Source organism: Callospermophilus lateralis, chromosome 17, assembly GCF_048772815.1.
Source record: "Callospermophilus lateralis isolate mCalLat2 chromosome 17, mCalLat2.hap1, whole genome shotgun sequence".
NCBI lineage: Eukaryota > Metazoa > Chordata > Mammalia > Rodentia > Sciuridae > Callospermophilus > Callospermophilus lateralis.
The window spans coordinates 16,772,342-16,796,237 of record NC_135321.1 but is presented as its reverse complement, the minus strand read 5'-3'; the positions used below and the strand labels follow the sequence as shown (position 1 = coordinate 16,796,237).

Sequence of the window (23,896 nt, the reverse complement as noted above, 5' to 3'; positions counted from 1 at the left end):
CAACACCTGTATGGAGGTGTCCCTGCTGCATAGGTGATCTGGGATCCCCGGACATTGTCCAGATCAGCTTTCAGATTGTGAGCCTGTGTCCAGACTGTGGGAGGAACGTATTCCGGGTTGCGGAGGTCCTTTGTTTAACCAACCCCTTGCACTTTAGATCTGACTTCAATTCCAGCCAAGCGTTTTTAGAAGCCTGATTTATCTGTGGTCTGAACTTGACCACTAACTCCAGACTGAGAAGGCAGGAAAATGACTGGAAAATGTATCTATGCCTCCAGCTGGGTGGCTGCAGCAACAGACATTTGTTTTCTTTTAGTCCAGGAGGCTGGGAGTCCAGGATTGAAGTGTTCAAGGGTTGCGTTCTTCCAGCGCCCCTCTCCTTGGCTTGCAGGTGGCCTGTGTCTTCATGTGGCCTTCCCTCTGTGCTTCTAAGTTTCCTCCTCTTATAAGGACACTGTCATTGGATTAGGGCCCACTCTAATCACCCGCTTAAACTTAACTACTTTTTTATGGACCACTCTCCAAATGCAGTCACATTCTGAGGAACTGGGGGTTGGGACTTCAGTGTGTAACTTAGCAGGGACACAGTTCAGCCGATGAATGACAGGAGAGGATTCGTATCAAAACCAAAGGTGGCTACCTAAATAACATGGACTGGAGCTGGAGGTAGAGATTTAGTTAAGGTGATGCTTGGAAATGGTTTTCAAGGGAGTCGCGGACAAGGGGGAAAGTTGGAGAGTTAAGTCCCCTCAGAATAGTCTGGGGTTAGCCATCCACGGTGGGATCAGGCACATTGATTGGGTTAGAGCTTGGGTTAATTAGAGGGCACACAGTTAACTGACTGGGTGCTAAATATTAGGCTGAGAAATTAGTATTTCATTTCAGTAGTCATCTGAGTTATTCATCGAGCAAACAAACATTGTGCCGCAGCCCCAGGGGGTATAGCTCAGTGGTGTAGTATCTACTAACTATGTGTGAGGTCCTGGGCTCAATCCTAGCATCACAATAAATAAATAAATAAATAAATAGAGCTCCTTCTGGGCTGTTGTACAATTGTGTTTTCCTTGCTGGTGATTGAACCCAAGGGTGCACTCCACTGAGCTACAGCCCTAGTCCCAATATTTTAAAAAATGTCAAGGTGGTGCCCAAGTTGCCCAGGCTGATCCCCAATTTAAGATGCTCAGGCCTCAACTTCAGGAGTTGCTGGAATCATGGGTGTTTGCCACAGTGCCTGACTCTCTTCGTACTGTTTAAATGAGCAAAGCGCTCTGTAGTAGAGATTGGATTAAGATTTAAGACTATCAGATCTAAATCCTGGCTCTGTCTTTTATTAGCTTGGTCATGTTTACCATATGATGGTGTCTCTCGTGAAAAGTGGATGGTTCCACATATCTCCCTGACTTGCTGCATGCAACTCTGCATTAGAAGGTTCTAGCACCGGGTCTGTCCCCTGTGGTGATAGCAGAAGGTTAGAGGAGGATATAGTGTAGGACAATCGTGGCACTTTAAAAAGATTTTTTTTTAAAGAATAGAGGAAAACAAATAACAAAGAACTTTGAATCCATTCATTCATCAAGAGTCTGACAACAGTCAGTGGGCCATTCCGGGATTAGTGCAGGGCCCTGTGCCCAGCCAGCTTCCAGGCTGGGGCGGAAGGCCCAAGGAGGCATGAGGAGTGCTGCCACCTAGGTGTGCTCAAGAGTCCTGCCTGTTGAAGGGCCCTGTTTCACAGGGAAGCGGGCGCTTCCACTTTGTCGCCCATGGAAGAGTGAAGGTCTATGTCACATAGCTGTGATGGCATGTGCAGAAGTTCAGGCAGGGAGAGTATGTGGCATGGTTGGAAAGTCACATTTTAGGTATCTGTATGACATGGAGCTCCAGTGGAGGAAGGCAAGCCTGAGTTTATAAGGGAGACAGATGACAGGGCACTCTGAAGCTGGGGAGCTTTGCAATGATATTTATGGTTCAGGAAGGCTACACTGACGGCAGTGTGGAGGGCGATTGGGAGAAGATGGGAGACTCTTAGGGGCTCCTGTGGTCTTGCTGAGCCTGAGGTCCTGAACTTGACCCGCAGCTGAAGGAGCCCTGGGCGGGGAAGGACCGCAGAGCTGCTGAGATGGCTGGTGTGCAGGTGACCAAGGACGGGAGGGGGAGGGTCCTGGGTGTGTAGCTTGGGTGTGTCCCTGTCAGTGCCATTCCTTGGAGGCCAGGGTGAGATGCCTGAGGGGTCGAGCATGTCCTTTCCTAGGCAGCTGAACAGCCGCAGGGTTCTGGTTTCTCGTGGGAATGAAAGAAGAGGAAATGAGTACATGCTCCTTGTCAGGGGCTTGGCCCTGGAGAATAGGACTTGAGACTTGGCATCTAGGGTAGCCGTCAAGATTGTTCACAAACCTTTGGACTACTTATCCCCAGAAGAGGTGGGAGGACTCCTTGTGCTCCACGGAGCTGATGTGTGCTCAGGTGACCGGAGCTGATGTGTGCTCAGGTGACCAGCTTTGACTGTCCTGTGAATTGACGAGAGTCCTGGTGATTTTTGAGCCCATCAGGTCTTCGGAGCCCCAGAGGTTTTGTTCTTACCCAGTCGAGGTACCTGGTGTGTCAGAGGGTACCTGTGCTGTTACCCGAGTCCCCGAGGGAGGGACGTGCCAAGCCTACCCATGATGGACCGACACTCGGAAAGGAACCCTTTGGGTTTTGAAGGTGGTGTTGAGATCTGGGCAGTATTTTCTAGCATAACCCAGCCCCTCCTGAGGCTGAGGCTTGTCCATGTGCTTTTGCTAAACCATAAGTTGATTTTGAACGTATCTTTTTTGTTGATATGCATGTTTGCATGTGTGTGTGTACACATGCGCAGTTTGATACTTAGAGCTTGTACCAACAGCATTTCTTGTGCCACCATTATCCTTTTGCTATAGGTATTTTTTAATGACTTGAATATGAGAAAAGTATATGCTTCTTATTAAAAACAAAACAAATGTGACTCCCATAGCATCTGGTCACCTGTTTACAGTTCAGTGGCTTCACTGTGTTCAGTGTTATGCAGCCATCATAATGATCTTGCAATATTTTCATGATCCCCCAAAGGAACCCGGTGTCACACATCCATCACTCCCCAGCTCTCCCAGATGTCTCTGTCCTCATCCCCCAGCAGCCTCCAGTCTGCTTTGTGTGTCTCTAGATGTGCCTGTTCTGGTCATTTCAGATAAATCGCATCATGCAGTGTGGGCTCCTTGGTGGCCGGCTTCTCTCGGTTAGTGTAATGTTTTCAGGGGTTCTCCATGTGGTACCATGTATCAGTACTTCATTCCTTTTTCTGGTTGAACAGTAGTCCACGACTTGGAACACAATGCTGTATAAAACTGTGTGGTTTCTGAAGATGGAAGCCACGTGGATACCTATAGGGTTTTGCTTATGCCTTTGTCAGTTGCTGAGAAATTTGGGTTCTCTTTTTTTTTTTTCTTTACCGTTAAGAATAGTGCCCATGTGGATGTATTTATGTGCATTCTTTTTAAAATAACTTTTAGTTGTAGTTGGACACAATACTTTTATTTTTATGAGGTTCTGAGGATCGAACCCAGAGCCTCACTCATGCTAGGTGAGCATTCTACTGCTGAGCCACAACTCCTAGACCTCATGTACATTCTTACATGACTTTTTTTTTGTTGATTGTTTTCATTTTGCTTGGGTTTATCCTTGGAGTTAGCACATGACCTGACAATTCTGTTTAACTGTTGGAGGACCTGCCAGACTGTTTCCAAGGTGTCTGTACCATTTTACTTTCACATCAGCAACCAGTGATGGTTCTGGATTCTCTGTATCCTCAAAACCCCCAACCATTTTCATTTTGCTTTTATTAAGGAGCTTATATAATAGTATTTGCGTCAATTGAAAGCATACAGACTGATCTGATATTTCTGAAAGTACACTACTCTTCATGCTCACTATTATTCAGTGTTTAAAAAAAAATTGGCTTATAAAATTGTTTTCCCTGAAAATTTCTGAATTTTTATATACTTTTTCTTTCTTGTGGTGCTGGGATTGAACCCAGGGCCTTGTGCATGTGGGGCAAGCACTCTACTGATTGAGCTATATCCCCAGCTCCTAATTTTTTTAAATAAGGAATTAGAATGATCTCTTGTGTATTCTTCTAAAATTTTTAATTTTTACTTTAAAAATGTTATTATTGCATTATAGTTACACATATTAGTGGAGTTCATTTTGACATAATCATACATGCACAGAATATAATCTTCTCCATTTTAATACCCAGTGCTGCTGCTTTCCCTCTTCTCCCTCTTCCTGTTCCCCTTCCTCTACTGGTCTTCCTCCTGTTTGTTTATTCTTTTAAAATTGGTACTTTATGGGTGTATATGAAGGTGGAATTCACAGTAGTATATTTATATGTACACAGCATTATTTGTCAGTTCCATTCCACCTCTCCTCCCTTTCCCAACCCTCCTCCCTCCCATCAGCTCTCTTCCTCTGCGCCACTGAGCTCCCTTCCATTTTCAGGGCACTGCCCCACCCCTCCTTTCCCCCATTATGTTGCTCTAGCAAAATGAGAATGTTCCACCCTGGACTTTGAGCCTGGCTTATTTCACTTAGCAGAAGTTCTCCAGTTCCATCCACTACTAGCAAATGCCATAGTTTCCTTCTTCCTATGGCTGAGGAGACATGTGCTCTTGTCTGTCGGAGTGTAACTGTCCTGGTAGCCGTTTGGCTTCTGCCATAGACCGTCTCTCCCCCAAGACCCATGTTGAAAGCCCAACCCCCAACTGGACAGAACTGGGAACTTCTGGGAAGTTAGCGGGTCATGAGGGCAAAGCCCTTCTTGGGATTAGTGCCCTCATGAAAGAGACCCCCGAGGGCTGGTTCACCCTGCCCTCACAAGGGGGCCCAGATGGCTAGCTATGAACCAGGAAGCTGGCCCTCATTGAAAAACAAATCTCCAGGTGTCTTGGTCTTGCCTTCCCAGCCTCCATGGCAGTTGGTCCTAAGCCACCCTGTGTGCGGTGCTGACCCCTCTGGCGTCACATGTTCTGTCTCATGCCTGATTGAGTTGCCAGTCAGTGCTTCATGCCTGCTTAGTGCTCAGTGGTGACAGAGCAGAAGGTTCCCTGCCTTTGTGGAGTGTATGGTCTAGCTGGGGACAAATGCAGATGTGGGTGCATCAGGGCTGTGGAAGGGACTGTGAGGGCCAGAGAGAGGCTCCCTAGTTGGTTCTACTTCCTCTTTGATCAGGATAGCCCAGTGGAGGGGAGGAGCTTGCCAGAGAAGGCCCGGTGACAGCTGGATGGGCTTCTGCAGCAGGGAGGCCCTGTTGGTCTGGGGACTGAAATGCAGGCTGTGTGGCTGCAGCCTGGAGCCTGTGGGCAGAGAGGAAGCTCTGGACAGCCAGAGCCCCAGGGCTGGAGGACCAGCCAGCAATTTGGATGTCATTCAGGGTGCAGTGAGAGATCTGGAGGCATTTTAGCAGAGGAGGTGGTGGCAAAGTGGGTTCAGGGAGACGGTTACAAGTAGAGACAGGTCTCGAGGATCCACCCCCAGAACCCAGTGGACGTGGGAGCTGCAGTTGTGACATGGGACCAGGCTCTGCATTCTCCTGCCAGCTGCCTGCACCTCTGTTTGCTCAAGTGGTTGGGAGTTGTCTCCTTCAGTGTCTTATGTTTTTTAAAAATACAAACACAGCCACTGGCAAAGACGAGGCAGAAATCATTTTGATCTTGTAGGGCCACGCTTTCTTAAACAACTGTTTGACGCTTTCATAATGAAAATTCATCAACTGCATTAGAATTTTTTTTTTTTTTTACGAGTTTCAGAAACTCGGGTCATTATCTCCGATGGAAGCAAGGATGTCACCTCTAGTGACAGTCGGCTGTAAGGCAGCTTTCATAGGGTGAAGGTATTTTTTTCTCCATGGGAATCATTTGGGAGATTTTTTAAAGAGCTTTTCCCCCTCTTTTTTGATTAAAAATCCAGCCTGTGCTTTTGACATTTGACTAGTAAAAGTCACTGGCACATGGAGAAAGGAGCCACAGACATTCTGTGGCATCCAACCTAGATTCCTATGGCTGCTAACAGGTGACCACAGTGTAGGGGTTGAAAACGGCACAGATTGGCTCCCGTTCTACATGGGTTCACTGGGCTAAATCGAGGTGTCGCTGGACTGTGTTCCTCCGGCAGCTCCTGGAGGCCCTGCTTTCCTGGCCCATCCTGCAGCTGCAGAGGCAGCAGGGCAGCCGCTCTCCAGCCACTTGCTCCTTTGACCCCCCTTCCTCCTGCCTGCCCTCCACTGTGGGAGCTTTGAGATTCCCCCATGCCCATCAGGACAGTCCAGGATGATGCAGCTTTGACCCAGCTGCAGCCTGCCTTCCCCTTGTCATGTAACCTAACGTGACTGCAGGTCTGGGTCAGGAAGCAGGAGGATTAGCTTGTGTTTTCCTCATTACTGCAGGATATTAAAATACTAAGAGGGACACCTAGGAGTCCAGTACTCCCAAGATGAATTTAAAAGCTTGTCATAATTGTAGAAGTTAATGAGAAATTCTGGAAAGTAACATGGCAACACTTGGATGGGAGAGAGGCTGTGAGCAGAGTCCAAAGGGGAGTCGGGATTTCTAGGACGTTTGAAAGAATGATGTGCATTTGCCTTGTTCCACTTAGATAAAACTGCTTCAACAGAGGGGCAATGTGTTGTGGGTGTGTTGTACAACAGTGTGGTAGGGACGATGAGGACATGAGCCCAATGGGTTGATAGACGGGAAACTTCATGAATGTTAGTATAGCGTGGGTGAGTTTTAACTTCATTTTATGGAAATGAAAATTCAGATTTATTGTTTTTTTTTGTTTGTTTTATTTTGTTTTGTTTAAGCGCAGCAGCATAGAGAGCCATGAATTTTTCTCTGCTTTCTTGAAGTGTGGTTTTGGTTTAGCTATAGTTGTCCTAGGTTAGATTTCTGAGTCCCCTCTAGATCTGCTGCTGCAGAATGCAGGGGCCTGGGCCTCTGGAGTCTGCATTTTAAAATTGCCTCTGGGAGAGACTCTCACTGTGGATTTGAAGCCACCATTGGCTTGCATGGTCAACCCAGTGGACTTAAGAATGCAGAACAAGGTAAATTTAACTCCTCCTTATGCCACGCTGGTAAGTACTAGGGTGGCACTAGGTGACCTTAGCAAGCAGTGTCCTTGGATACATTTTCATGTAGAGGATGAAGTAGAGCAAGAGGAGGGGTCTTGGCTTGGCACAGCTGATTCTGCGTCTAAACTTATGCCAAGGCTGCTCTTGCCTTGAGTGGAGGGAGCGAGTGGGGGAGGCAGGAAGAGTTTGCTGGCTGGAGCTCTTCATCTGGATGGGAATTTCTTTGGGCCGTGGGAAAGCAGCACTGCCCAGCCCCCACACCCAGGAGGAGGAAAGGCTGAGGAAACATTTAAGGCATGACCTGAGAATTTTAAAACTTAGAATTTCCTAGTCCAAAGCATTTGCAGAACTACCTCTTTCCTGAGCACTTTGTTTTTTTTTTCCAGATACATTTCAACTTAAGACACCAGACGCTAATTTAAATCAGCACATGTATTATTAAGTATGTAGGAATATATCCAGGCTCAGTGGCCCTGGAGCAGGAAAAACAGCTCGTCCTTATTACCATCTAGAATAATTTATGTTCAAGGTAATATGCAATTCATTTTTTATTAGGTTTGAATTTGACTTGAGTACAGTTTTGAGTTTGGAAGTTAGCTGCATCGCCCCTGCATGTTTATGATTATTTATGGGGCAGCAGCCATTTTTTTGCTGCTTACTGGGGAGCCATATTGTAGTAGAAAAGGTAAAATTATAACCTAAGGAGACCACTCTGTACAAATGAGAAATCCTGCTCATTACCTCGCAGGTGCCTTTGAATGTGTTTCCCTGGGAGTATCTGAAACCATGCCAACATGGCTCAGGGTCCCCTGCCTCCTTTCCTAGGATGTATATGAACATGTCCCTTCCTCTTCCTAAAGCCGTTCTGAACCTCTGGGTGGCAGCTGTCTCTGCTACATTCAAGTCTTTTTCATTTCTCTTTTTAAACAACTGCTGCTCCAAATGTAGAGTGTGTGTGAATGACAGTCCAGCAGAAGGAATGTTCTTGACACCTGAGGATGTGCAGCCCTGATCCTTGGTCTCCCCTAGATTATTGAACTAGCTCAGTCTACTTCCCTTTTCATTCATGAAATAGTCCCTAACACACAGAATTAGAGAAAGTTCCAATGAGCTTTGGAACTTGGAATTCACATCTGTGTTCCTGAACAGATTCGTTCAGAACATATTGTCATCAGTGTGTACGGTGCTCTTGCGTGTACTGCTGCATTTGGTTAACATTGTGTGCCTGCTAACGGCTGCTTTTCAAGTGCCTCATGATGCATGTGACATGAGGCTGATACAGAATTTGTGACCTGGAAATGAAAATCGAACTGGTGAAGTGAACATGTGGCTTTTCTTATTTTTTTTAAATCTCATGACCTGGTATTAGAAGTTTTGCTTTGTTAGTATGTGAAAACTTCTTACAAAAGCAAATTGATTTAGATTTTTTTTTTTTTTTTTTTTTTAAAGAACTGTTCTGTCCCTTGCTAGGCTTGCTCATTCTCTAATTCAGGAACTTTTGCACCCAATATTTGACAACGTATCCGAAACACTTCCCAAGCCATCGGCTGTTGGAGCTGAAGGGACGCCAGTCTGATTTCTTCACTTCCCAACTGAGGAAGTTGCTGCCACTTCTGCCTAAGATAACTGTCATTCAAGAACTCTCTCCCTTTGTCTTGTCAGTGAAGGCCCCCCGGGTCCCACTGTCCCAGGGAGCTAATAGCACATTCCATGCCGATTCCAGATTACCTTGGGCACCCCAGCCTACGCAGGCTTCCTCTTAGGGTCCTAACCTCAGGTACACCTGCTGCCATCTTCCTGGGGCCATATCTTGGGGATGTGCTTCCTGACTTTTTTGTCACTTCTCATTGCAGGAAATCCAATGCTAGTGCCTTTTCTTCAGTTCAAGCTCCTGTCGCTATTGGAAATGCTTCACCTCGAAGCTCCTCGGTTCCACAGGCTTTCATTCTGACCTCACCCTGCATCTCCTCTTTGTGGCCTACACTGTCCCCTTCTGCTCCAGTGGGTCTCATGGGGCAAGGGCATCATGAGCTCTTTGGAGGGCTTGGCAGGTCTCCAGTTGCCTGCTCATCTTTCCCCAGTGCTGGAACCAAGGGGGAGGTAGAGGGACAGGGTGGATACCTGGATACCCCTTTGGTTGAGAAGGGGATACAGGCCAGGCTGATTTCCTTTCTGCCCTCAGCCTGCTCTCTTAGCCTCTCTGGAATCTCCCAGACTGGCAGGTGCAATTCTGAAATCCCTTACCCCCATATTTACCCTGGAGTCCTTCATAAGCTGCTGTCACAGTACCTTTGCATCCATGCCACATGCTTCTAACCTCTGATCCCTTGATTTGCTATCCTGGGTGGCCTTGGTGCGTTGTCTCTACTCCTAGTTAAAGAAAATGCTGGTGAATATCACAAGGGGATGCTTCTGACTTTGGCTGAAAGATCAAGAGTCTATAGCCCAGCCCGGGCCCTGAGGTTCTGTCCAGTCCACCTAGCTGTGGGTTTGACCCAGTGGTTCTCAAATTTTGCTGCACACTAGAATTACCTGGGGGTGGGGTGGGGGGGTTGGAAGCCACCACGTTGGCTCATCCCCACTCATACCCAGAGATCCCGATTTCATCATCTGTTGTGGGTTTGTTTAAAAGCCACCCCGGTGGTTCTAAGGAGCAGCCAGAGTTGGAACCAAGGTCTGTCCTCCTCCCCAACCCCCCCATAATCTCACCTTCCTGCCGAGTGTCACCAAATCTATCAAGCAGGCCACCTGGTGGTTCTTAATTGACCTGGGCAGATCTTCCTTCCACCACTTGACTCCTGCTAAGTTCTGCCCCTCCCATCTCTGCATTCCCCTCCCTCACTCTTTAGGACTCTAAGCCCACCAACCACCTTCTGCCTACTTTGATGTCAGCCAGATTGGACAACCCAAAGAACAATGTCAAGTCCGAGCAGTAAGAATGGAGAGGGGCTGGGGCTGGAGTGAGATTCGTGGATAAGGAGTGAAGACGGGGCCTTTTGATCTGAACTGCCCTAGGACTGTGGCTGGAGGAGGTGTGGGTTAGGCAGATCTGAGTCTGAATCCTGGCTCCGCTCTTCCCCGGTCTGTAATGAGGTTACTGTGGGAGCGGTAGGGTGTGGGTGTGTGTGTGTGTGTGTGTGTGTGTGTGTGTGTGTGTGTGTGTTGGGGTGTGAGGCCTGGGGGAGGCAGTTTCTCAGACTGAAACAAGATAGCTATATACAATACTCCCGGAACACTGCCCAGCCATAGTGCGTGTTCATCAGGTGTCTACCCCTTGAAAAGTGCCCTTGCCTACTGTGAGATGCAGGAAGGTTTTCTTCAGTCCAGCAGAGGTAAACCACCAACCCTTCATTTGAATCCCTTTGTACTTGGGTGGTCGTATCTTGCTAGGGCTGTCTTTGTAAACTGCAGCTGACTTGCAGATACGAAGGTTTTTGGAGTCTGTTTGCTGATCGGGTGGTTATGATGTTTTCTGTCAAGAGGTGAGATCATCAACAGATATTTGTTGAAACTGAATTTAACCTGAGGAAGACGTGGTTTCAGGTAGGTGATCTCTTAAGAGCCAAGAGAAGAGAATGGTGATGGACAGGAGGGGGGCTGATTAAGCATTGCATGCTGCTGCTCCCAGAGAGAACGGGTTCCCCCGATGAGGGTCCTGGATGAGAATTGTCACCTTAGTTTTGCCCTGTTCTTGGAGTAAATTAATCTTGTGTGGCCTCAGGGACAATATACAGAGTTAGACAAGGTGGATTTCATGTCCTTCTGAATGCTGCTGTCTGGAGGTCTGTCTGTAGTGAGTCGTATCTTGTGCTACTTCTTCCTGAAGTTTTGCTCAGTTGTGTTTTTGCCTGTGTATTGTATTATCTAATCTTAAAGTTACTTTAAAATTATACCGGTACGTGAAATGTGCTCTTGGAAAATGAGATAGAGGTCAGAAAGTGAAATTACACCATTTTTTGGGGGTTGTCCCATCTCTCCCTTACCTTATTTTCCCCAGAGATTAGTCATTTTTACCTATTTGGTGTGGAGTTTGAGACCTTATCTAAATATCCATCCAAATATATATTTCTATACTTTAGTAGAGTTAGTTCATTTTTTTTTTTTTTTTTTTTTTTTTAAGATGAAATAAGTGTTTGAGTTTGAAAGAAATTTCAGCCCAGGTCTGCTGCCACTGAGAGCTTAGTTTTACTTAAGCCAGGTCCTGGGAATTAAGTTTCGGGGACTGTGTCGCCCTCTAGTGGTGGCTGGCTGTGGTTAGAGCTGCCGTCCTGCCCCAGGCTGCAGTGAAAGTGATGGTTCTGTGCCAACAAGCTGATGACAGGCTAGGCTACCTCCAGTTCCTGACAAGTGTCTAAACACAACCTGGTTCACTCAGGAGTCACTGTTACCTTTACATCTCAGCTTGCCATTTGCAAAAGAGAATTTGCTGTAAGTTTTCACAATCAAGCGTGCCTAGCTACTGCAGAATCGATGAGGGTGCACTTATTTATCTTTGGCTGTCAAGACGGTTTTAAAATAATACCCACCATGACAGTGGCTGTTTGCAATGGCTGTCCCATTCTTTCCCCTGTGCCCTCTTTGTCATTGGCAGAGTCCCTACATCCTGTCTCCTCGGGATGTTCCCTCACCTAGCTCTCTGGAAACCAGGCTGGCTGCTGCCTGTCACTTCCCTTGTAGTGTTGCATTCCCTCCCTCCCCCACTCCCCCACGTTCATTTGCAAGTCCCCTGTCCTACCCCCTCCTTTAAAACCTCAACTCCCTCTGAACCTTATGCCATCAGCTGTCCCACTCCTTTGAGCCTCTTTTGTTGCTGTCACTGTCTCCTGGTCACTGGCCCTTGTCCATGCATGGCCTCCTCCCTGTCAGCTCGCTCTGCTCACTGCCTGTGGAAGCCTCAGTGTGCACTGATGCTTCACCTGTGACCTGGTGTCTTCATGCTGGACCTCTCCAGCCCCTGCAACATCCTATGCCTCATTTCAGTGACCCTCCTTTGGTCTTAGAGTCCTCGGTTAGGACCTTGATCTGAAGTCTCCTGTTCGTGACCTTACATTCCCAGCTTTCCTCTCTGATGCTCTCTTGGAAATGAAAATTAAGCACTTTGTCAATCAACGGGCTTGACTGTTCATTCCCCTCTCATGCCCTCAAGGGACTGGACATCTCTCTGCAGCTTAGACTTCATGGTCCCCCTCTTACAAACAACCGAACCACCAGTACTCCCTGAAGAGACCCCAACCCTGGTTGCACTCCTGCCTGGTGACACTGATTTTCCTCATTGTTTCACACTCTGCCTCCTTGGCTCATGTCTCATTCATGACCACTTACCCCAGACGCGTGCTCATCACCCTGTCAGCATCTCCTTACGCCTTTCCATTAATTTCACCCATTCCAGGAACACTGTTTCACACCTTCCGCTCTCCTGTCAGTCCTCCCAAGCTTCTGCCCCTTCCTAGCTGATTTTGCGTTCTGTCTCACTGAAGGAAAGAAGCCATTCAGGCAGTCTGGTGGCCTCCTCTGCTTACCTCCAGCTCTTCCGGCTGCCTCTCCCTGCAGCAGCGGGAGCTGGAAGCTTTGCCTCTGGGCCTCGGGCCATCCCCGCCTCCCTCAGTGTCTTCTCCCACTGTCTCATATCACTCCTGCAGCTGACTTCTTTCCCCTGCATTATTAATGTCGTCCTTTCTTCTCAATCCTTACAAATGGCATGGTAGTTGGCCTCGGAATATTTCTCTTTCAAAGATTTCTTTCAAAACACTGCCCCTCTTCAGACCCCAACCCCCAGGTGTGCCTCCACAGCACAGTGACCTGGGGAGAGTGGATCCGCCCCCTACACCACCTGCTTTCTTACCCCCTTTCCAGTCTCATACCGTCTGTTCCTACCCGGATGACTAGGATGACCAGTTGTCACTTCTGAATCCCCCATTGGTTACCCAGATGAGATACCAGACACCAGCCTCATGTATTCATCTCAACGTCTGTTGCTGTGGCTGGCTGTAAAATTCTTATCCCAAATTTAATAGATGTAAGAACCCTTGCTCTGCAGCGGCTTTGATGGGACTGGGTAAGAGCTGCTATGTCCAGCTGCCCATGTTGGGCTTCTGAGTAGATAATAGGTATCTTGGCAATGTGAGCCTTACATCCCAAAGGGGCTGAATCCATAATATTAAACCATGAAATACCATTGAAATTCCCTTCTTTCCCTCTCCCATTGGATGCTTGCTTTCTCGGGGGACTGCTTTAACAAGGGAGGGCGCATTGGCTCCTGCCTCTTCCCTCTGGGGTTGGTGGCAGGTGTGCAGGGACTCACTCTGGCTGTTACATGTGTTGGGATTTTCAAAGCCCCTTCCTGCCATGTGCACTGTGTCTAGCAGCACATTGAAATGCCCAGAGCGTAAGACGAAGCCTCCCTGGGACGCGGAGGGCAGTGTGGTGGCTTTTGTTTCTCCTGGCTGAGCGTGGCCTCTGGATCTCCGAGCGCTCCCACTGTACTGTTAATGATTTCCTACCTACAGTAAATGCTCTGCTGAGTACGTCAAATACAGTGTGGTTAGTTCCAAGCTATGAAGCGCCTGTCACGCATGTATAACAGGCTTCTCCTATTGGGAGAAGAGGGGGCTTGGTGGGGGACGGGACTGACCAGCATTTGTTTTCAAAACAGTCTAAAAATCCAGATGACGCATATGAGACTTTAAAAAAAATAACGTTGTGCTTTATCATGTTATTTAACATTTATACATGTTGATTCAGCCCAGATTGCTGATAGAGAATGCCCTCAAAAGTGGCCTGGCTGGTTGGTTGTGCCTTGTTACAGGAGAGTGTAACTGAGGACCAGCCGTGGCTGAAGCCGCTCGCCCTGCTTTGTTCTCCACAGTTCTCAGTGAGAGAACAGAGCAGTGGATTCGGGCCCCACAGCAGAGTCCTCTGCATTTGACTTCAGTGTGTGGCCTGCCCTGAAACTTGAGCACAGCTTGGGATCGGATGGCAGCAGAACCCCACTATGAACCCTCCTGCCACCTCCCCTCACGGGGCCCTCTTCCACTCCACTAGAACAGAGCACCCAGCCTTGTTCCATCTTTCTGGCCCTTCTGAGTTGGGGAAGAATTTGAAACCTTGCTGGAGGTGGTGATCAGCAAATGACTTCCTTCAACTACATGTAAAAGGCGTCCTTGATGAACTCTTCTAGGATTTGCTGCAGATGAACTCGGACATGGGTCTTGGAACCCAGTCAGTCCAGAACTCTTTCTGTCCATCTGTGGCTCCGGTGTGGTCCAGTTGGTTGTGTTGGCAGAACCGCTGGTGGTTCAACACAGGCACGGAGCTGTTTTCTAGGTTGTGCTGCTTGAGCTTCCGTTTCCTGTTGTTTGACACAGGAGTTCAGCCTGTGTAGTTCAAGAAGCACTGGGGTTAATGTCCTCTGTGAAAACCACAGAACCAGGATGGACTGAGTTTCTAAGTCTTGTTTGCCTGTATAATGTATCTTAAACTTTGGGAACCTGCTGTTGAATGTTTTCCTGGAATTCAAGGATAAGGCTATACTCTATCTGGCAAAGATGTAGTTGCTCCAAGTGCAGTTGAGTGACACTTAGTGGCTTTCAAAAAAAACGGCCTTGGCTGGGCATGGTGGCACATGCCTGTAATCCCAGCAACTTGGCAGGCTGAGGCAGGAGGATTGAAAATTAGAGACCAGCCGCAGCAATTTATCAAGGCCCTAATGCAACTTGGCGAGAAGGCCTTGTTTCAAAATAAAAAATCAAAAGGGCTGGGCATGTCATTCAGTAGTAAAGTGCACCTGGGTTCAATCCCCTATACCAAAACAAAAAAGGAGCCTTCACCTTTCAGCAACATCCTGTTGAGCATCACTAAATCTGAAATTCTAGAATCCCAAATGCTCCAAACACTGATGTTTTGAGTGCTGAGATGACACCACAAAGTGGGGGGAGGGGGGATGCCATACCATGAAACTATTTTATGCACAAAATTATTCAAAGTATTGTATAAAATTATCTTTGGGCTATATGTGTAAGATTTATGTGAACATAATATGAATTTTGTGTTTAGATTTGGGTCTCATCCCCAAGGTACCTTATTGTGTATGTGTAAAAATTCCTAAGTCCAAAAACTTCCAGACACTGGTCCCATGTACTTTGGATAAGGGATACTTAACCTATATCACAGCACTTGAAAGTTTGGGCTGGGTCTGTTGTTCAGAGGTAGAGCACCTGTCTACCACGCACAATGCCTTAATTTGATACCCAGCTCTACCAAAAGGGGAAAAAAACTAAAAGTAAATTGGAGGTTTTTGAAGCGGTGTTTGGTTTTTGGGGCCAGCCGCAGGAGAGGGGATTGGTAAAGGAAGACCAGTGAAACTTCCTTATGATGACCTCACTGTGGTCACTAAGTGTCCTGCCACATAGGAATGGATGCGGAGGATGTTGTATTGAAATGACGGAATCCTTTTCGCAGGGCTGAGTTCAACCTACATGTAGGACCGTGGAAAAGCTAAGTGGTGCTGTTGGGTGCCACATAACGGGGCAGTGAGGGGTCTTTACTTTTGAAGCCTCTGTTGCAAGGTACAGTATGCTCTTAGCAGGTTAACTGACCTGTCGCCTCCCCAGGAAGGTGCTGAGGAAGCCTTTCTCAGGTGAGCAGGTGGAAGCTGTTGGGTAACAGTTGTGCTCGGGGGACCTTTTCCGGTTTGTTGGGGAGAGCTTGTGTCTTGACCCCAATGGAATTCTTGTGTTCTTTAATACTTAAATAAATGTTGCTGTTTAACATTTGAAATTTGAGAAGAGATAATTAAGAGTTTGCTCCTAAAATGCTTGTGCTGGCTGTTTCCACTTCTTGTTTGCGCAGTTCCAGAATTAACAGGGATTCTCTGTCGCCCTGTTGAATCTTGCCCTTGGAGGTGAGCGGCACCTCCCTCTATAGATGGGGTTGAGGCTTAGAGCTATGTGGACTCCTTCAGCTACTGTGCCGGATTGAGTCCTGGGACAGGACTTGAAACCACATCCTTTGATCTGGGTTTCTGAGCTCTTTGCATTCTCCAGTGTTTTGGGGTGGCAGGGCTGGGAGGAGGATATGTAAATATCTGAATAAGGAGCAAAGCTCCTAAATTATCAGTTAATTTTTCTTACTGTACTAACACAATGCATCAAAGACAGCCTTACCCCTACCCTGCCGTGGGCACCTCACTGCCCTGTGGCTCTGGGGAGAAGCCCACATGTGGGTGTGTGCTGGGCTAGTCCTTGTTCTGAAGGCCCCAGGGGGAGACTGTGCTCTGGTGGGACCCCCAGGCTCTGCAGGTAGGCCTGAGCCCTCCCATCCCTGCTGAGGGATGAGGATGCCAGAACCAAAAAGTGGGCTTTGTTGGCTGGTTAATTAAAGGGACTCTACCTCCTAAGTGAAAAACCGATTTATTTCTATCCTCTCCCCACTTCTTTTCTTTACTCTAGGGCTGTGTGCCCTTTAAATCCTCAACACAGGGGTTCACTTTTTTTTTTTGGAATCACCCGCTTCTGTATTTGCCTGCTTGCAGACAAGGCCTGGCCTCCTTACTTGTCTGCTCTTGCTCCCAAGAGGATGCCCAGCCTGAGGGAGCCCTGGACCAGGGTGGGGTGAAGAACAGATGAAGGGAATGCCTAGCCAACGGGAGTTGGGTGAGAAGGGTCAAGGGTGTCACACCTTCACCCAGCATCCAGGGATCTAGAGCCTCCATCTCCTGCTGTAGCTTAGCAGTTGTCTCTCTTCTCTGGGGAATACGACTCACGCTGTAATTGAGTGTTTTTTGCTTCTTCCAAGGGCCAAGGCCGCCTTGCATTTGTGCCACGTCCCTGGTCTGGTGAGCTCTTCAGTCTGAGTTTACAGTCCATGGAAGAGGTGGAGGCTATCTGACCTTGCAAAGAGGCCTTTCTAGAAGCCCTGATAGTATAGGCTGGAATTCCAAGTTGTGGTCTCGGGCATTTGACAAACACTAACCTTTGGCACACTTGGCCACAGACAACCTCTTTCTAGTAAATTCCCCACTGTTTTTTGGCTTTTCTTGTGGAATGAACACATCCACAAAGTGCTCTTCATTGGTATTCCTAGTGCGTGGACTGGAATATTCATCACCCGTTGATTTGTGGGATTGTTTTGTTTGTCTTTGGGTCACATGTTTGAGGAGAGGAAAGCCAACGCCAGATGGGGTACGGAAAGAACAAAAGTGTCTCCCGCAGGGAGGTCCAGGTCATTTGGACAGTCACTGCAGCAGTCCCTGAAAAAGGACTGGCTTCTCATCAGCTCATGGATGTGGGTACCCCTAGTGAGGATGACCAGGAAGCTGAACGCTTTCTCCCCCCTGTGGCTGAATACAGGTACCGCCACTGTGAACCAGGTGAATCCCTGCTTCTACTAAGGAATTGAAGAGATCGACTAAAGATGTAAACTTGGTTTGAAATTTCTTGTTTTTTAAAGGTAAAGCAGGAAAATAACTGATTCTCATGCTGAGGGCATTTCATGTGTTGTTATTGTAGACATTAATAACAATTTTGGCTCTTTGGGATGTAGTTTCATACATTTAGTTGGCTGGCAAAGAAAGTACTTGAGGGAGGATTATGTTCTACCTGAGCAGGGAAAGGGGCATTTCAAGTAAGAGTCCCCCTGCATTTCTTGCCACTGGGGCAAAGCCCACATGAGTTGAAATATAATCTTCTCAATTTAGCTTCAGATCAAGTTTTCAATTACAAATCATCTGCTTGCTTGGAGACTGGTTCATTTACTAAGTGCTCTGGCAAACACTCATTTACTAAGTGTCCTGGCAAACACTTATTCATTTACTAAGTACTCTGGTTCCCCAAGATTGGAAATGGGCTTGGGTGATGCACAAATGACACAAAGAGGTTGCACTGGGGGTTCTCTATCTTAAAGTTACTTTTGTTTGATATGCAGGAAATAGGATAACAAATAGGCAGGACTCTGGAAACTACTGACTCTGCTTGCAGTGGATGTTCACAAAAGGAACACCTTCAGCATTGTTGGAGTAGTAAGAGAAAGGATGATCAAGGAAGAGATTTAAGTAAAACTCGTCAGGTGTCAGGTGTGTGGGGGAGTATTCCAGAAGGACCTAGGAAAGCCAAGGAAGTCGGGCATTGAGATTTGGGACCAAGAGAGGCTATTCTAGACCCAACACTGCTTTGTAACGTTCTGTTGAGCAGGTTTTGTGCTTTGTTGACTCCTTCAAGGTATACAACCCCAAACTGAACATGTTCTTCCACAAGCGGCCCCATCAATGGTGTAGGCAATTTTCCTAATTCACAGAGGAAAAATTAAGAAACCTATAAAAACATCTAAAGGATTTCTCTTGTATATTTTATTTTGAGCTTTCACCTCATACTTATGTTGAATTGAAGGGTAACAAGGTGATCGGGCAGGAACACCATCAAGTGTGATGGAGCAGCAGTTGCCTTTCAGACAGCAGCAAGCAGCCCCTGGAGTGACATGAAAGTCCCACTTTGGGGGTGGGCGTTCCCCTTACGGCTGGGAGCTGTACTCTGGTTCCTGTGAGGGAAACGCATCCTGTGTGACTTACGGGCCATGTGACTTCTGTGGCTTCACTCCTTACCCTAGGAAACTGGACAACAACCACCAAGTGACAGGCCCAATGCATCTGAGGGACCTCGGGATGGAGCTCGATTCTTGCAGGCCTGACTTTCAGGAGGTTGCTGGAGGGAGGGTGAGGACCCCAGGTCTGTGAAGAGGAGGAGGGGGCATGGTGGGGAGCAGTTTGGTAGCTGGGAAAGGCCTTAAAGACCAGGAAGAGAAGTTTCCATTTGAGAAAGGAAAAGGGAGGAGAAAACTTGACCTTAAGTGTCTATTCCCCATTCCTCAGAGGAAGCCACTTCTATCTCTGTTTTTTTTTTTTTTCAGCTTTTACCTACAAATCTCCAAAACATGATTTTGTTGCTGCCGCTTAGCCCTCTCATTGATTTCTGTTTTTCAGAATTGAGGATTGGTTCTCTCATCCACGCAGGCCGGACCCTCCCACATCCGGCGTGGTCCCCCTGCGGTGTGGGTTAGGTCGGTTTTCTGTGTTTGCCTGTGACACCTTTGTGAATGCTCTTGGCACAGGTTAGGTAGGACAGATGCCACGGTGACTTTTCCTGCCCAGCTGCTTCTCTTCCTGCCCCCAGCTCATCCCCGTTGTCTCGTGTCCTCCGAGTACCTGCACACCTCTAGGTGTCATGTTGGCCTGGGTTTGGGAGGAGTCTTTCTCAGGGCTTCTGGGGTGGTCAGATAAAGTTGCCCCTGGCTGCTGGTCCCCATCCTGGCTTTCCTGCCCCCATGCTGAGGACTCCCTTGATCTCTTGTAATACTGGAGTCTGTCTAATGCTCGGAGGAACAGAAAAAGGATGATTCTGTCCCTGCCCATTAAAAAGGGTCTTGGCTGATGTCCTGATTACAAAAGGCAAGTTAGCAGAGGAAGCATGACAAACGTACTTTGTCATATAGAATGAACACCCAAAGGTCCAGGGTGAGCTGTCCACGTTTGTGCTCAGGTTCAACAGCACAGGGTTGGCTGTGTAGACTAAGAGGGTCTGAGCTCATGGAAACAGACAGCGGGGAGCCCAGGCCTGTCTGTCCAGCTCCTTCGTGGCCCCTCAGTGGCAGCATCTCTTTTGAGTGTGGGGCAGGACCCCTCTGGGATGAGGGTCTTACTTTCTTTATGGCTGGTTGCTGCCCAGAAAGGCAGGGGGAAGATGAGTATTTTTAGGCTTTGTGGCTGGCTTTGGGGCGAGGGCTCTGGTTTCTGTTTGCCTTGGGGAAGGGGAATCCTCATTTCTGTGCCCTGCTTGGGGGGAGAGTGAGGAGTGAAGGACACTTTGCCTCTGAGACCCTCATTTATGGGTCTTGCTTTCTGAGCCCAATAGCTCCTCCTTGGTTGCTGTTAGTTGGTAGATGAGTGGTGCTTGTTTACTCCATTCTAATCTACTTTTATCTCATTAAGTAAATAGGATCCACAAAATTGATGTCATGACCACAGGCTGAGTGACTTGCATTGTGACAAACGCTGGGTTGGGCAGCCACTTAGAGGGGTGCTGTGTAGCATTGCTGCCATTTTTTTCTTTCCTTCTCCCCCCACCCCCCAATCGGGCATGTTCACAGGTGCACACCCGATGCTTTGATATTTATGTAATCTTAAAACAAGCCATCTTACCTTTTTTTGATGAATTACTAAATAATGAGGGAAATAAACACCTTTATGCATCCCTCCTTGACTAAGGGACAGTGTCTTAGCTCCATCTACTGTACCAGTACTGTAGGCTGGGTGGCTTCACAAAAAAAAAAATTCCTGATTAGAGGCTGGGAAGTCCAAGATCAAGGTGCTGGGAGATTGGTGTCTCTGGGGGGACATGGCTTCTGGTTCACAGCTGACTGTCTTAATAGCAAAAACAGGCTCTATCAATGTCCCCTCAGAAGGGCAGTAATCCCATTCAGAGGGTCCACCTCATAACCTGTTCACCTTCACCTCCTAATACCATCACTTTGTGGGTTAGGATTTCAACAGGAATTTGGGGTATTGTGGAGAGCAGGCCATGCCCTCTGAGTTACTCCAGGATGCAGAGAACAGCAGTTCTCAGGCTGTGCCTAAATCTTTGCTCCATTTTTCCATAAGCTGCTCCATTTTGAGGTTAATTGCTGAGGGGGAATGATTCCACACTTGGTGTGTACAATTAACATTATCTGCCTGGCACAACCATAAGGCATAAACCAATAAATTAATCATGCTAATAAGAATGACCAGGGCTTGGCTTGTAGCTCAGTGATAGAGCACTTGCCTAGCACGTGTGAGACACTGGATTCCATCCTCAGCACCACAAAATAATAAAGGTATTGTGTCCATCTACAACTAAAAAAGAATGACCACCTGTGAAATCAAATTAATCGGGAGCATAGTGTATCAGACTCTTGGGGGAAAACCAGGCCCATGAGCTTGGTGAACACACCAGATCACCAAGTGATGCAGTCCCCTTCACTTGAGACCCATAAAAGGAGGGGCGACCCCATCACCTAGTCACGTGTCATGAACCTTGCCAAGGAAAATCGCCACAGTGACAAACCTTTGAATCTGTCCCTGGACTTAAGCAGAGTGTGATTTCTCCTGCCTCTGACCACACAAGTCCCACTCCAAGCTGATATCCCAGGCTGACACTAGGAAACGGCCATCGCCCAAACTTTGGCCTAGAATAAGTTCTGTGCTTTGACAGCTCTGTTCCCTGGTACTTTGGTTTCCCTGGTTCCTAATCTTATTTAACTACCTACAGTGACTCTGCGTTCCTATCTGTCTCTCCCTTTGCTCTCGGCTCGGCCTCCAGAACCCCTGTTGTTGCGGTAACCCCTCCTTAGTCTTCCTAGAACACATGGATATTGTATGTAAAATTGTATGAAGTGTGATGTGTGCCTTGAGTGTTGTAGACATTAGAGATCAAGACGGGGGTAAAAGAACTCGTGTTTGCTCTGCTTAGGACTACTAGGTGGCCCACAGGTACTCCGTGAGCTGCCACGGATACAAGTGACATAGCGTGGGTGTGTATTAGTAAATAAACTGTGACATTGTGGAAAGACGAACATGCTTGGGTCTATGTTAATGACAGGTGGGCACAAACATTCACTCCCTCTCAGTTGGGATGAGGTGTCATGAGGCTGACAACAGGATGCCCCTTATTCCACTAATTCGGTGAGGACCACACTGGCTCATGACCAGTTCTCAGCCCTGAGGCCACTGTCTGCTCCTCCTCTGGGCATTCTGTTCTAGGTCTGCCTTCCTGTGACCTGGCAGCCTATAAAGCTAAAGTTCTCATCCTTATTTTTGTTCACTTAATATGCCTGGCCACTTAACAATGCAGCTAAAACTTGTATTATTTTTGAAAGTTGAGAGATTCTTTGTTTTTTGTCTGCCTGCTGCATATATTCTAAGGAATGGGGAAAAGAATACTTTGGCCATAATAGAAGCCCTTATTACCTGCCCCATACTGCACTAGAGACCCTCAGATACATTTGTGTCAGCATCCTCTTGTATATTTTGGGGGACGTATTCTACTGACACTTGGTTTTAATGACATGGTGAGAAAATACCTGATATACTCAAGATAACCCGTTCTATCAATTATGTAATCAGAAAAATTCACTTAATGTGTGTTAAGAATAACCAAATACTGAAGAAAACATAAGTGAGACCCATGGTGATAGTTAGGGACAGATGAAGGGTCACGGGTGCCTTTGGTTTACATGACTTGATAGATAGCAGCTCTGCCACAAGGCAGTGACTGAAGACGGCTGTGCCTGAGGAACCAGCTTCAGAACAGCTGTGCCCACACATCTGTCTCCTTGCTACATTCCAAAGGGGGAAGCTTATGAAACCCTGGCAGAGCGCCCCCTCCCAAGGCAGAGCAAGGCTGTAGCTGGAGTGTGTGGTGGGGCAGGGATGGAGCAAGGCCAGGCTGGCAAGTTATGCATATGGGGTATGGGGGCTGTTAAAACCCTGGACTTGGAGTTTTCCGTGGAGTGTGATGTGAGCCGGTTGACTATTTTACAGCATTGCCAGTGAATATTGGTTTAGTGCTCTTTGGCTGAGGGCAGGGGCACAGGCAGAGTCACAGCTGGGAGGCTGTGCGGGTCATCCTGGTGAGAGACGGGGCACTGAAGGGCCATGCCCAGCTGCAGAGTACGTGAAGCATGCAGTCTTGTCGCTGCCGGGCAGATGTACGCCAGGGGATTCCACTGCAAAGCCCAGCTCAAGGAACTGCTCAAGTCTTGCCCAGCAAACTTGCTGACTGATTACAGTCATCATTCCTGAGGCACGTGAAAGCCTAGTGTCTGCCCCATGAAGGGCCATCAGCATGAGGAAATGCACAATATGTTCCCATAACATATTTTTAAAAACGTGGATTAGTACTGCCTGTGATAAAAATCCCATCAGATTGGTTCCTTTAAATGGTAATAATGAATTCTTTCCACTTTTTAAGTGAAGCCTTTCTCTCCATCCCTAGCAGAATGTTCTCAGGGTTTTTCTGAGGAGCAGGGACTTCTTCATGTAATCCTTCCTTTTTGTCGCACAGATCTGTTGAATTAGACCTTTGTGCTGGTCTTAGCCACTTTCTCGTCTCCACTGGAGGAAAAAACAGGTGCAATGCCCTTTGCTCCAAGTTACTACTTATTTTTCTGAGGTTCTTGGAGGCCTCAGAGGACATGTCCAGGATTTCATTCTGTGCTCCGATACTGTGGTGACACGGCTTTGATGGGGACCGTGGGGAAAGCGGTACCTGCTGCAGGTCCACACCTCTGTGGTTGAGGCCTGGCTCCCCATTGCATGTGGCTCTTAGGCCCTTGGTTAACTTCCCTGAACCTGTTTCCTCAAGCCTGCGAGGATGGTGGTCTCACTTCCCTCACAGGTTGGTGGGAAGATGTGCCTCGACAGGCACACTGCAGGACAGGGCTCGGGACCACTGTGTTGGTTCATTAATTAGCAAAGGGTAGGGGTTCCTTAGCAAGACTGGAGATGTCTCTCCTTCCCCTGCTGTCGCCTTATAGGGGATGTGGAAGAGTATTTTAAAAAGTGTCATTTATTGTCTCTCAACAGGGAGGCTTTGGGAGAAACAAAGCAAATTATTCAGACTAGAGAATACAGGAACTCTGTTCAGTATTGTCATGGAGAGGTCAGTATGATTTGATGGGATAGGATTTTTAAAAAGGTATCTTGAGTTACATGCTAAAAGCAACTTGTGCTAA

At 47.5% G+C, this 23,896-nt stretch overlaps 1 protein-coding gene across 2 annotated transcripts in view; it reads left to right on the top strand.

The window, feature by feature from the left end:
* The window catches only part of Nedd4l (NEDD4 like E3 ubiquitin protein ligase), a 304,979-nt gene that overhangs the window by 49,237 nt on the left and 231,846 nt on the right, over nucleotides 1-23,896 (top strand). The window lies entirely within an intron of this gene.